Source organism: Schistocerca nitens, chromosome 5 (genome assembly GCF_023898315.1).
Source record: "Schistocerca nitens isolate TAMUIC-IGC-003100 chromosome 5, iqSchNite1.1, whole genome shotgun sequence".
Lineage (NCBI taxonomy): Eukaryota > Metazoa > Arthropoda > Insecta > Orthoptera > Acrididae > Schistocerca > Schistocerca nitens.
This window is the reverse complement of record NC_064618.1, coordinates 306,885,865-306,900,280: the sequence shown is the minus strand read 5'-3', so window position 1 is coordinate 306,900,280 and position 14,416 is coordinate 306,885,865. Positions and strand designations below refer to the sequence as shown.

The following is a 14,416-nucleotide window of genomic DNA, read 5'->3' as shown; positions in this document are numbered from 1 at the left end:
TTTTTGCTCAAGAGCCAATACTAACATTGTAGAGCTATACCTCAGGCCGCTTATATACGAGGTTAATTTAATTGGTAACCTGCATTAATTTCTATGTTACGATCCACCAAGAGACTGTCTATCGCAAAGGCACGGTAACTTGGCCGCCGACCCCCAATTGCTGATCGTTAAAACTCCGCACCAATCGGAACACTTGGTGTAGGCTGTTCTGTTTGTGGGTGGCGACCCAAAAGTTGTGACGCTGTGACTGCCTGACGAAATTTTGTAGTGTTATCTGCGTAATCGGATGATTAATTGATTAATGACAGTAATTGTAATTACGCTGAAATGTGTTATGCAATATGAGACATGGTCTCACTGATTTACTAAATGTTTTCAGTGACGCTTTTCTTCTACTGATTGCATTGTGTTACAACAGCCTTAATTTAAGTTCATATACTTTGCTACAAATATGTACTACATTTGAAGACGACCTTTCATATAATGTGTATTCACGAGCCCATGTTACTTCCATAAATGATAATTAATTGAAACCCTCAGCTGCCGACAGGTGCCACAAATCGTTACTCTTCTTAACTTGCTGCTGATTTACAGCTGCCAGTAACTGCAAGACGTGTAAGGCAAATTTTGTCAAGTGACAAACATCTTGCGTTCAACAAACGACAGCAGAAATCTGTTCTAACGCCAGAACATATACAGTGTAGACTAGAATTTGCTGAAAACATACGTTATGGACTTTAGAAAGAGGTGAAGTGATCTTGAGTGATGAGGACTTTAATTTAGATGGGCGTGATGGATTTCAGTACTACTGGCATGATCTGAGTGATGTGAGAATAGAATAGCAGGTGAGAATATGCAGCAATTTTCGTGGAGGAAGTATTGTGATTTGGGTAGTCTTCTGCGCTAAAGTTAAATTACGCACTGCTTGGGTCAGCACTGGAATGAACTTCACACTGAGATGCTAGAGACTGTACTGATTAGAATATATGAGAACTTGGGGGACGAAAAACTAATGTTTAAACAACTTGTTTCTGCTACAACCAAAAAGTGATCTGAAGATATCGATGTCTCGTCCTGGCCTGCGGGTAGCCTGGATTTGAACCCCGTGGAAAACCTTTGGGGAGTACTTGCCAGGCGATTTATCGCAATGGAAAACAATTTGAGACTGTATGTGAGCTGGAAAGAGCGATACGAGAAGAGTGAGCGAAAATTTCACTACAAGAACTGCAAACCCTAAAAAAATCAATGTCTAAGAGAATTTTTGAGGCAGTTACCAAGAATGGAGGTTGGACAAAGTACCAACAACAGAACAGTGAGCGCCGTTACACCAGTTTCCGTCCACGAAATGCAGAGGCTGTATTTTCTTACTCGTGTTACGTAAGAAACTAATCCCTCATTATTTTCGGGTGTCTTATATGTAGTTACTACTACAATAAATTCGATACATGTCTGCTTCAGACATCGCACTATTACTTTTGTAGGAATATTGCCTTTATACTGATTTCCACTACTGTAATGCCAATACGATGCCATGCGATCAGATGAAGTAACAAATCAAGCAGAGAAAACGTGTGGATTCATTACCACCGAAGAAGGAGACCCAGCCATCATCGGCGAAGATGATGTTGAATGTTTTTTTTTGAACTGCCAATGGTAATAATAGATAATGCTCTTAAGGGGCAAACCGTCCCAGGAGCATGATACTGAAATTACAGGAAGTGTCTTCGTTCCACGATAATGCCTCTTCCATTTTGCTTAAACGGCGCCCATTGACTACATCTTTCTTCGTTAGATGAAACCACTGCGTAACATACATGCCACGGTGAAGATTATTTTCGAGGCAGAACGTTTACTGAACGGTCAAATTGCACACTTGAAGACTTCTACGACCAAGATCTCCGCCAAGTCATCCACCTTCGGCAGAAATTTATCGCACTGAAGAGGGAATGTGTAGACAAAGGCTAACGGTATCACACGAACTATCATAGAAACAGCTTAATTTTTTTTAGAGCTGATCAACCTTTACGATTACCGTTCGCAGTACACTACCATTACTAGAGAACAACCAGATTTCTGCATACGTAGGACACTGCAGGTATGTACCTGCTTGAATTCGCTAGCAACGGAGAATAACAAGCGTTCTGTCCCATTCCTACAGAGAACGGGCCTGTTGAGCTCATTTATCTGTAGGTTGCAATCCTGGGAGACTGCCGAAACTGAAAGCGGTCAGGTGTAGTACAGTATTAGTGCCAAAGAACTTCTAGCAACAGCTTGTCGACGGTCGTTGGAGTAACGAAGTAACCGTGTCTGCCGTCAGACAGATGAGGATGACAAACTATTAATAAACAAAAAAAAATGTTCGGTCCCGTCCATGTTGCAGGTTTAATGTCATGATTTGGCATATCGAACCTGATGATGTGGCTCCTAAACTACGAAACCGCTCATTAAATAAATTACACTGCTGGCCATTAAAATTCCTACACCAAGAATAAATGCAGATAATAAACGGGCATTCATTGGACAAATAAATTATACTAGAACTGACATGTGATTACATTTTCACGCAATTTGGGTGCACAGATTCTGAGAAATCAGTACCCAGAACAACCACCTCTAGCCGTAATAACGGCCTTGATACGCCTGGGCATTGAGTCAAACAGAGCTTGGATGGCGTGTACAGGTACAGCTGCCCAAGCAGCTTCAACACGATACCACAGTTCATCAAGAGTAGTGACTGGTGTATTGTGACGACCCAGTTGCTCGTCCACCATTGACCAGACGTTTTCAATTGCTGAGAGATCTGGAGAATATGATGGCCAGGACAGCAGTCGAACATTATCCAGAAAGGCCCGTACAGGACCTGCAACATGCGGTCATGCATTATCCTGCTGAAATGTAGGGTTTCGCAGGTATCGAATGAAGGATAGAACCACGGGTCGTAACACATCTGAAATGTAGCGTCCACTGTTCAAAGTGCCGTCAATGCGAATAAGAGGTGACCGAGACGTGTAACACGCTTCCAATGTGAGTTCACCGCTATGTCGCCAAACACGGATGCGACCATCATGATGCTGTAAACAGAACCTGGATTCATCCGAAAAAATGACGTTTTGCCATTCGTGCACTCGGGTTCGTCGTTGAGTACACCATCACAAGCGCTCCTGTCTGTGATGCAGCGTCAAGGGTAACCGCAGCAACGGTCTCCGAGCTGATAGTCCATGATGATGCACACGTCGTCGAACTGTTCGTGCAGATGGTTGTTGTCTTGCAAATGTCCCCATCTGTTGACTCGCGGATCAAGACGTGGCAGCACGATCAGCTACAGCCATGCGGATAAAATGCCTGTCATCTCGACTGCTAGTGATACGAGGCCGTTGGGATCCAGCACGGCGTTCCGTATTACCCTCCTGAACCCACCGATTCCATATTCTGCTAACAGTCATTGGATCTCGACCAACGCGAGGAGCAATATCGCGATACGATATACCGCAATCGCGATAGGCTACAATCCGACGTTTATCAAAGTCGGAAACGTGATGGCACGCATTTCTCCTCCTTACAAGAGTCATCGCAACAACGATTCACCAGGCAACGCCGGTGAACTGCTGTTTGTGTATGAGAAATCGGTTGGAAACTTTCCTCATGTCAGTACGTTGTAGGTGTCGCCACCGGCGCCAAACTTGTGTGAATGCTCAGAAAAGCTAATCATTTGTATATCACAGCATCATCTTCCTGTTGGTTAAATTTCGGGTCTGAAGCACATCTTCGTGGTGTAGCAATTTTAATGGCCAGTAGTGTATTTAGAACCCCAGCCAAGCTGTAATTTTTGGAGGTGACGAAAGGACTATATTGCCGATATGAGTCGAATATAGAATAGTAAAATACGGTTTATTGTCGCTTTTCACGTTCCTTTTTGAAAATTTTCACTGCGGGAATTAACATTAATTTCGCTGAAGGTATCCAGCTCCTACTGGTCGTCAATGACATCCAAGAAGTGGTAGACAACAGGTTGATGTCTTGTTCTTCAACTTCCCCAAGCTAACTGAAACAGCTTCGCACTGTCACCTTTACAAATGGAACAGACCGATGTACACAGTTGCTACCATAGTGCTCTTGAATGAAAAATCTGTTAAAAAAAGATCTCAAGTACTCTCTAAGCATTCAAATTAATTGTTTCGAAGATTTTTCAAAAAACATGCATTATTCTTAAAGTGCTTCAAAACAATCCTTACAGCTGTACAACGGGAATACGAAAGAGGACGTTGGACATCAAACACACAAATTTAACTCACCGACAGGTATCTAGAAGGCGCTAGCCGTATATTCCAGTCCTGAAATAAAACAAAAGTCTCGTTAATATAATATATAACAGACAAGTAATATCGATAATGGTGCTATTTTCGCTTTAATTAACAGATGAAACCCGTTGAAAGTGCCGGCCGATGTGGCCGAGCGATTCTACGAGCTTCAGTCTGGAACCGCGCGACCGCTACGATCGCAGGTTCGAATCCTGCCTCGGGCATGGATGTGTGTAATGTCCTTAGGTTAGTTAGGTTTAAGTAGTTCTATGGGACTTAACTTCTGAGGTCATCAGTCCCCTCGAACTTAGAACTACTTAAACCTAACTAACCTAAGGACACCACACACGTCCATGCCCGAGGCAGGATTCGAACCTGCGACCGCAGCGGTCGCGCGGTTCCAGACTGTAGCGTCTAGAACCGCTCGGCCACCCCGGCCGGCGGTTCATGGTTCATGGTACACATTCGGAGTTGCAGGTTGCCTGCTTAATAGCTTCCAGGGGCAATAAAATGTGTGTTTCGCTGCTTCATATAATTATTGACAGAATTTAAAAATTTTAAATGCAGTCATAATCTACACATTAATACGTACAATCTTATGTTACAGGATATTTTAAAATAAGTATTACAATTAGAAACTACGTACTATATTGCCTTGAGGCAGCGTAGTTCACTACGCGCAAATTACCGCCACTATATTTGTAAGTAGGCTGTTTAGGTTTTTTTATTGGTAACGCCACCTCTGTATGAAAATCACTGCCTGTGCTGTGTGCAGTCTGTGGCTGCTTTGCATTGTTGTAATACTCGCCATTGTAGTGTTGGGCAGCGGCAGCTGGATGTTAACAGCGCGTAGCGTTGCGCAGTTGGAGGTGAGCCGCCACCAGTGGTGGATGTGGGGAGAGAGATGGCGGAGTTTTGGCTCTGAGCACTATGGGACTCAACTTCTGAGGTCATTAGTCCCCTAGAACTTAGAACTAGTTAAACCTAACTAACCTAAGGACATCACAAACATCCATGCCCGAGGCAGGATTCGAACCTGCGACCGTAGCGGTCCTGCGGTTCCAGACTGTAGCGCCTTTAACCGCACGGCCACTTCGGTCGGCCACGCGGGGTTTTGAAATTTGTCATGAACTGCTATATATATTATGACTATTGAGGTCAATACATTGGTTGTTCTCTATCAAAATCTTTCATTTGCTAACTATGCCTATCAGTAGTTAGTGCCTTCAGTAGTTTGAATCTTTTATTTAGCTGGCAGTAGTGGCGCTTGCTGTATTGCAGTAGTGGGAGTAACCAAGATTTTTGTGAGGTAAGTGATTTGTGAAAGTTATAGTTTAATGTTAGTCAGGGGCCCATTCTTTTGTAGGGATTATTGAAAGTCAGATTGCGTTGCGCTAACAAAATATTGTTTGTCAGTATAAGCACAGTCTTGTATAATGGTTCTAAGGGGACGTTTCATATTCTTCGATTGCTCTAGAACTGGAACACTTGACAACTTTCAACATAATTTCAAACCTTTATGAAACTTTTTCTCCCTGCACATCCCACAAAATAATGAAAGGAAAAACTTTTTCGCTGTTCATGCACTACAACTGTCGCACCAAGCATGACGTCTTAATTTATTACTTCTTTACTGCCAACTCTATTCGCAACATACTTTGTAGACAGTATCCACCAATGTCACTGAATGTATCAGCACAATTATGTGATTGTTTAGGAGATATGACGTCATAAGCACTGAGACGTGTGGAAAAACTAGCTGCTTCTTAAAAACAAGCGCAGATTACATAGACTGCACTCATCCAGTGTATGATAACAATGAGAGCACTTGCCGACTTCCAACAAACGTTTACCATAAAGTGATACCTTTTATAAACTTTTTCTAGCTTATATGCTTAACGTCCATCGCTCAACGCAGTAACTCATTTGTAAAGTAATGAGGCGTATGTAGCTGTTTTCTTCTTGGGTGTTCGATTATTTAAAGAATCGTGGGTTTACAGGACCTTAACTCAATGATGACACATCTGACCAAGCTCAATTTTCATTACCCCTGCCACCCACCCCTCAACCCCACGCTATCATGCCATGTGACCTAGCTCGATTTTCTTTACCTCTAACATCCCCCCTCAGTCCCACGCTGTCATTTTAAACATCAAAAGAATATATTAATTAGGAATTTAAGTGAGGCGAGAAAGGATTGCTTACAATACAGAGAGATAAAATATTATGTAATTTACCAAACCAACCTCCAGTCAAAATACTAATGATAAGAATGTGCCACACAGTATTGTCCCAGGTATCGGACAGGCCTCTTTTTTCAAAACATGATCGTCAGCAATGCTATGATTCACCTATGCTGTATTAATGCACTTAACAAAAATGTTCTTAAATGGTTTCCGTTTGATATTAAACTACTTACTTCCCCAGTGGAACAGAACTTTAAAGCAACAAGATCTTACTAAAAAGGAAAACTCAATAGTAATAAAAGTTTAGCAGATTTCCTGCACTGCACACTTTTTATTGCACCTATGATGCGTAATTTCATTTTAGCAGTCCTCCGTGGGTTTGTAGTGAAACACGAAACAACGCCCTTACAGACTACCTAACCGTGCTACGAGCCGCCCGTGCGTTCAGCTTTTCCTTTTATTGAGGGGGATGGGGGTGTTAACATTTTAACATTCCTAAGCTAACTGGGCCACCCACAACAGATGTGACGTACACAGTTTCTTCGAGTGAATCACGGTAGCCGCAGTAGTTGTTCAGCAGTGTGGCCGTAACGGGATTTGAACCCAGGCCGATTACGCACTTCCTGTTGTACTTCTCATTCCACCTATTCCGCCATTACCTAAAGCGTGCTGTATAGACAAGTGGTGTTTCATAACTGTTCTCTTTTAGAACACCTACTTCTCCGTTACGAATTGTCGTCTTGTTTTAACTTGATTCTAAAATGCAATATCCACTTGAATTCTACAAGGCCAGGATTTTGACCTAAATATATTTTAAAAAGTTTACAAAGCAATGTCACGAATGTACAATTACTTGATGCTCAGTTTTTATCTACAGATTCACAAAATAATCTAGATTTGGTATTCTTCTGTAAATTTACTAAGTAGCTGTACAAGAATGTTTTTAAGTCATTCTTTGACGTATTTTAAGTCGTCCTCAGAGTTGGTAGTATATCTTTCCCTCTAACTGACATGCCTTAATGTGCAATAAACCTGTAGGCAGTTACGCGTCTCTCATTAAATTATTTGTTTTTCTCTTCCGCTGTCGATTGTGACTACACACGGCATACCGTAAAACGGCTGTCGTTAAATGTTATGGTCATGGATTATTTTCTGATTTCCCTCCGATTTTTTTTTCTTTTTTACATCAGGCAAACTTTATTTGTTCAGTGAATCGCGTTTCCTCTTTCCTTTCTTTATTTTGAAGTTTGATACTCTTTCCTTCCTAACGCCGTCTGTTAGAGCATAGGTCCAGGGTTTTCATTTCATTTAAGACAAGCGATGGTGGGTCCCGAACGACAGCTAGAGTAACCGAAAACTGTCTTCTGTCAGACAATGCAGGTTATCACTGCCATTATTTCACCACTGGCGGTTTCTGTTCCACGTGCGTTACACCGCGGTCTAGGACCTTTACTGTATAGTGCTTAATATTTAGCCTCCTAATGCTGTAGATATCCTGTGGTGCTATAAGGACTTCGTTATTTGACTTTCCAACTTAAACAAGCTAAACAACTCTGTTTATACGTAACCACGCAATTCACGCAATGGGACCGTGGAATCATCTAATTCGATTCTCTGATACTATAATTTTATGACGTTCCAACCATTTCTATGATGCACAGAGAGGCCATAAAAATTCAGAAACAATTCAGAAGGACTGAGGTTAGACAAGATGTGGACCACAGACGGAAATAAAGTAAACAGCGACAACTAATCTGCAGTACCAACCCTGTAAAGCAAGTAAGCTCGACTCCACGGTCTTTAGTGAAAGTCGGATGTCGTCGTGACGCGACTGTTACGCAGTTACATATTTGTAGTTTGGCCTGCTGTGCGTGTCGAAGTCTGTTATTACCTAACCGTGTCTTTTAGCTTCTGAGGATGTCTCCAGAATAATACATTGCACTACAAAAATTAGGATCAAAGCTATAGTAAGTTACACGTATAAATGTTCTGAAACTCACACTGCCTATAGCCCTCATTAGAAATCAAGCTCTCCCCCCCCCCCCCCCCCCCCCGTGTTGTGTGTTGAGCAGGTCCGTGACTTAAGGTGTCTAGTTATCTTACGTAACGTTAAACGCCAAAATCTGGAACATGGCGTCGATCGCCTGGCAGAAGTACGGCGAGCGGTTGAGTGTAGGCAATCAGGCATGCTGCTTATAGCCACGAGAGAGTTACACAGATACAGGGTGTTTCAAAAATGACCGGTATATTTGAAACGGCAATAAAAACTAAACGAGCAGCGATAGAAATACATCGTTTGTTGCAATATGCTTGGGACAACAGTACATTTTCAGGCAGACAAACTTTCGAAATTACAGTAGTTACAATTTTCAACAACAGATGGCGCTGCGGTCTGGGAAACTCTATAGTACGATATTTTCCACATATCCACCATGCGTAGCAATAATATGGCGTAGTCTCTGAATGAAATTACCCGAAACCTTTGACAACGTGTCTGGCGGAATGGCTTCACATGCGGATGAGATGTACTGCTTCAGCTGTTCAATTGTTTCTGGATTCTGGCGGTACACCTGGTCTTTCAAGTGTCCCCACAGAAAGAAGTCACAGGGGTTCATGTCTGGCGAATAGGGAGGCCAATCCACGCCGCCTCCTGTATGTTTCGGATAGCCCAAAGCAATCACACGATCATCGAAATATTCATTCAGGAAATTAAAGACGTCGGCCGTGCGATGTGGCCGGGCACCATCTTGCATAAACCACGAGGTGTTCGCAGTGTCGTCTAAGGCAGTTTGTACCGCCACAAATTCACGAAGAATGTCCAGATAGCGTGATGCAGTGATCGTTTCGGATCTGAAAAATGGGCCAATGATTCCTTTGGAAGAAATGGCGGCCCAGACCAGTACTTTTTGAGGATGCAGGGAGGATGCGACTGCAACATGGGGCTTTTCGGTTCCCCATATGCGCCAGTTCTGTTTATTGACGAAGCCGTCCAGGTAAAAATAAGCTTCGTCAGTATACCAAATGCCCACATGCATATCGCCGTCATCAATCCTGTGCACTATATCGTTAGCGAATGTCTCTCGTGCAGCAATGGTAGCGGCGCTGAGGGGTTGCCGCGTTTGAATTTTGTATGGATAGAGGTGTAAACTGGCGCATGAGACGATACGTGGACGTTGGCGTCATTTGGACCGCAGCTGCAACACGGCGAACGGAAACCCGAGGCCGCTGTTGGATCACCTGCTGCACTAGCTGCGCGTTGCCCTCTGTGGTTGCCGTAAGCGGTCGCCCTACCTTTCCAGCACGTTCATCCGTCACGTTCCCAGTGCGTTGAAATTTTTCAAACAGATCGTTTATTGTATCGCTTTTCGGTCCTTTGGTTACATTAAACCTCCGTTGAAAACTTCGTCTTGTTGCAACAACACTGTGTTCTAGGCGGTGGAATTCCAACACCAGAAAAATCCTCTGTTCTAAGGAATAAACCATGTTGTCTACAGCACACTTGCACGTTGTGAGCAGCACACGCTTACAGCGGAAAGACGACGTACAGAATGGCGCACCCACAGACTGCGTTGTCTTCTATATCTTTCACATCACTTGCAGCGCCATCTGTTGTTGAAAATTGTAACTACTGTAATTTCGAAAGTTTGTCCGCCTGAAAATGTACTGTTGTCCCAAGCATATTGCAACAAACGGTGTATTTCTATCGCTGCTCGTTTAGTTTTTATTGCCGTTTCAAATATACCGGTCATTTTTGAAACACCCTGTATATATGCTGTTGTCTTATATCGAGTTCGATTTATCAGTTGTGAGATATTATTATCGTTACAAATAAGGAAGACCGATTTATTGTGAAAGGTACTCATTATGTCCATTACAGTCACGTCCATTCAAAAAATACACTTACGACAATTTGCGAAGGGAAGGTGCCACTGTGCAAGACGAAGGATAGCCTTTCCTACTAGGCGTATGAGGAAACCCTCGAGAGTTTCCAAGCCAGCAAAACAAAAACTGCAGAAAAAGGAAGAGATATCAGTGTTAAACGTACCGTCGACTACGAGGTTATTATAGCAACGGCACAAGCTCGGGTTTGGGATGGACAGGGAAGGCGGTTGGCCGCGTCATTATTTTTAAAAGGAATAATCTCCTTTTTCTTGACAAATTTTGGGAAAGCACGGGAGAATCTAAACCTGGATAGTTGGAAAGGGACTTAAACAACCGTCCCACGCCGCTCGTTGATTTGCAGCGGACTGCTGCGTCCTGACAGTATCTCTAGTACTATTGCTTACCGCCCCAGCGTGTCCGCAGATCGTGGTCCAGTGGCTAGCGTTGCTGCTTCTGGATCTCGGGGTCCCGTGTTCGATTTCCGGCCGGGTTTGGGATTTTCTCTGCCCGGGGACGAGGTGTTTGTGTTGTCTTCATCATTTCTTCTTCTTCTTCATCATCATCATTCGTGACAGTGGCTAGATTGGACTGTGAAAAAAAATTGGAGTGCGTAAAAACTTGGACTTTGTACGGGTGCTGATGGCCGCGTAGTTGAGCTCCCCACAAACCAATCATCATCATCAGCCGCCCCAGTGTTCAGAAAGTTTCATAGACTTCAAAGAAAACCAACTTAGGGTCGTCGACAAACGGGACATCCTAGCAATACGTCGTCCACCCACGTCTTCCAGAAGTTCAGCAGATCCCCACGTTCGTATTATTAACTGGGAAATTGCAGCCCACGCTGCAGCAGTCTTTCGTATCCGCATTAAACAATGCTTGCTTACATAAGACTCCTAAATAGTATTTTGCTTAACTTGAGAAGAGTGCAACAGGCCAAAAATCAAGGAAGGTGTAGAGCAGGGTTACTTATTATAACTACTGATATTTAGTTTGTGTGCTGAAGAAGCAATGAGGAAAGTAAGGGCCTACGTAGATGTTTGTACACCTGTGGTTTCTCGCTCTATTTGAAATGAAGTACACCTTACTATACTCTGTAAGGTGTTTGCTTAACACACCTTAGCAAGTTTAACAAAGCTTGATTTCAATTTTCTTAAAAACATACGACTAAAACAATTCAGTTTCATTATTTTAATCATTTTCCGTGGTCACTTATTATACGGTTTTTTGAAATCACTTTTAGTCATTAGCTTCGATCATCCTGTGTGATATTTCTGTTACATTGCATGTAATTACTTCGCAATCTTTTATACCATCAGCTAGTTTTTGTTTTATCTGTCTAATGACAATACAGCTTTGTGTAAGCACTGATGTTTGTTCCTTTTTACTGTACATAATTATTTTGTTCTGCTTTTGTTTGTATGACATTTTGCAAATTGTCTGAACGACTGAATGGTATCTTTCACTCTTAGCACGGGGTCTCGGGTTCGATTTCCGGCGGGGTCAGGGATTTTCATCTGCTTCAAGATGACTGGGTGTTTGTATTGTCCTCGTCATTTCATAATCATTCATGAAAGTGGCGAGTTTGGACTGAGCAAAGGTTGGGAATTTGTACGGGCGCTAATAACCGCGCAGTTGAGCGCCCCACAAACCAAACGTCATCATCTTTCACTCTTGAACGTCAGTGACATAAATGACGATGAAGTATCTTGAGGTAGCTAATGCAGCAACGGAAACTAAGCAATTGAAAAATGTATACGATCAGCCGAATCACGACTCAGTCTCGAATATCCCATGCTAACTGACTATGGCTATGGTTCAACATAATAGCGCCATGTTCGACGATGTGCGCTGAACGATGTACTGCGAAACACTTGCGCCTGCACCAGAGTTGTTCTCTATCGTCACATCTGCTCTACGATCTTTTATGAGGCGTGGACGTACACCATGTCGCCTACTCGCAGTTTCGCCGTCTTTCATCCATTTTCCACTGATGCTCATGACATTAGCACGCGCGCGAACAGACGACAAGCTTCGCCGTTTACGACATGCTCCTACCTAGGTTCCGGGCCATAAGAGTCTGCCCTTTGTCAAAGTCGCTAATGGCTGTGGATTTTCCCATTTTTATCCCGTATCGACGCTGGAATGAATCCCCATTCGTTCCTCTTCCGCTTACATACTTTTTTTACAGTAAGTGGCATTCAGCCTTGCGATGGGCAGTGGTCCTATATACACTGCGCAACAGAATTTAAGGATCACTTTTTCGAAACCCTTTCATTTCCTACCACTGCGAAGTTTGAAATTTTATTCAAAGGTTCCCACAGTCTTCCTCTGTAATGATGCAAAAGCGTGGCGCTCTGCGACGTCACGTTCGATCTAGACGACGCTTCAAACAGCAAGTGTCGACACGCGCGAAAAAGGCCACAGATCGGAAGTTCACGTGAGCTGTTAGGTGGGTTAATGATTACACATTGGCACAAAAGTCCACCTCTATTCTGCCCAACGCCACCATGAGAAGATCGTCACAGTTCTCTTACCCACATTTCATTCCTTCTTTTGAAGTCTCTGTGATGGAGATAAGAACCGCTACATCTTGCTTAAAGTCACGTGGATTTCTTATAGGTGACCGAGGATAACATCTGAGACACATCGCCCCTCATAACCGACACGAAAAGGCCTCAGGGGGAGGCATAAACGACGTCAATGAAACCACTCCTTTCTCCGGGGAATTGATTCCCACACATTTCGCGGTCGAAGAGCACATTTGGCAGTGCGATGAATAAAAGGAAGATGTCCTTGACAATCTTTGATTCTGCTTATATCCTCTGACTTTCAACCCTTCCCTAAGGACATTATGGACTGCATCATGTGTGAATGTGATCGCACCACTTTCAACTGCAGCGCGACCGCAATTTTTGGTCGCATGTACAGTTTGGAACCATCAGGGACCGTTGAAAACCATTAGTCGAAATCTGAACGTCACCCGAAACAGCAAAGGTTACTTAAGCTTAAACCCTCATGTTTCCTGCCTTCTTCTGGTGTGGTCACACGGAAGTACAACATTAACAGCATTAACAGTAGTGTGAATAAAACGGCAAAGGGTCCGTCTAAGTCTCCCCCCCCCCCCGCTCCCCCCTCAGTGAGCTATACCGAAGTGCTTTCGTCGAGCACGTTAGAAATGTACTTTTCGAAATTTCGACTGCAATTCAGCCTGACGGCTTCCGTAATGCCTGAGTTCTAGGCAGCCCCTTCGACAGACTTTAAGTGGGGTTTGCCTACCTTCAGGCGCTAGAGTAGCAGCCAGGCTGAACTGGTGTCGAAGTTTCTGACTGGTACATCTGTAACGCGTGCAACAAAGATCCATACTGTTTATAAAGACTAAAATAATTAGTTCTATATTCCAAATGCTGTCTTCTTTGTGCGACCTATATACAGAACTAGGCAGGGCAAAATCTGCATCTGCTGTGTTTGGTCCCGTAAAATTCCGAGGCGCCTTGTTCTTCGTTTCCTCTGATTGGTCTGATACCTTCGGCTCCATCTATGCTGGTACGTAAGCTATCTAGAGGTAAGGCAGTAACCAGACCGCACAGTGAGTGTGAAAAATGGTTCAAATGGCTCTGAGTACTATGGGACTTAACATCTGAGGTCGTCAGTCCCCTAGAACTTAGAATTACTTAAGCCTAACTAACCTGAGGACATCAGCGGCGCGGTTCCAGACTGAAGCGCCTAGAACCGCTCGGCCACAGCACAGTGAGTGTGAAACAGAGGTTTTATAATAAACGTGTACAGATATCTCTTTTCAGCAAGACATAAAAAAAGTTCTAAGGGTGCTGAATTTTCTTATCTGAAATTTCAAAATAGCGGGCAGCTGTGAGAACAAACAGGGGACTATTGCAGAGTAGTTCACGGCCATGCGGTACTGTTGGACTCATCTGCCTGGCTGTTTTAAATTATCCGCGGTCACGCTAAGCGACTGAAGGTCGCAACCTCACAACAAATCGTGACTCGCCTTAATTGCGGGACGAATAGTCTCCTTAATAACAGTGACGTAAC

The 14,416-nt window shown here is 43.5% G+C and overlaps 1 protein-coding gene across 3 annotated transcripts in view; it reads right to left on the bottom strand.

The window, feature by feature from the left end:
* The window catches only part of LOC126259224 (protein GDAP2 homolog), a 1,081,164-nt gene that overhangs the window by 699,492 nt on the left and 367,256 nt on the right, over window positions 1-14,416 (bottom strand). For all 3 annotated transcript variants that reach the window (XM_049955836.1, XM_049955838.1, XM_049955837.1), the window contains one exon: window positions 4,293-4,331. The gene's annotated coding sequence lies outside the window, so the exon portion shown is untranslated. The remainder of the gene's footprint in view (window positions 1-4,292; window positions 4,332-14,416) is intronic.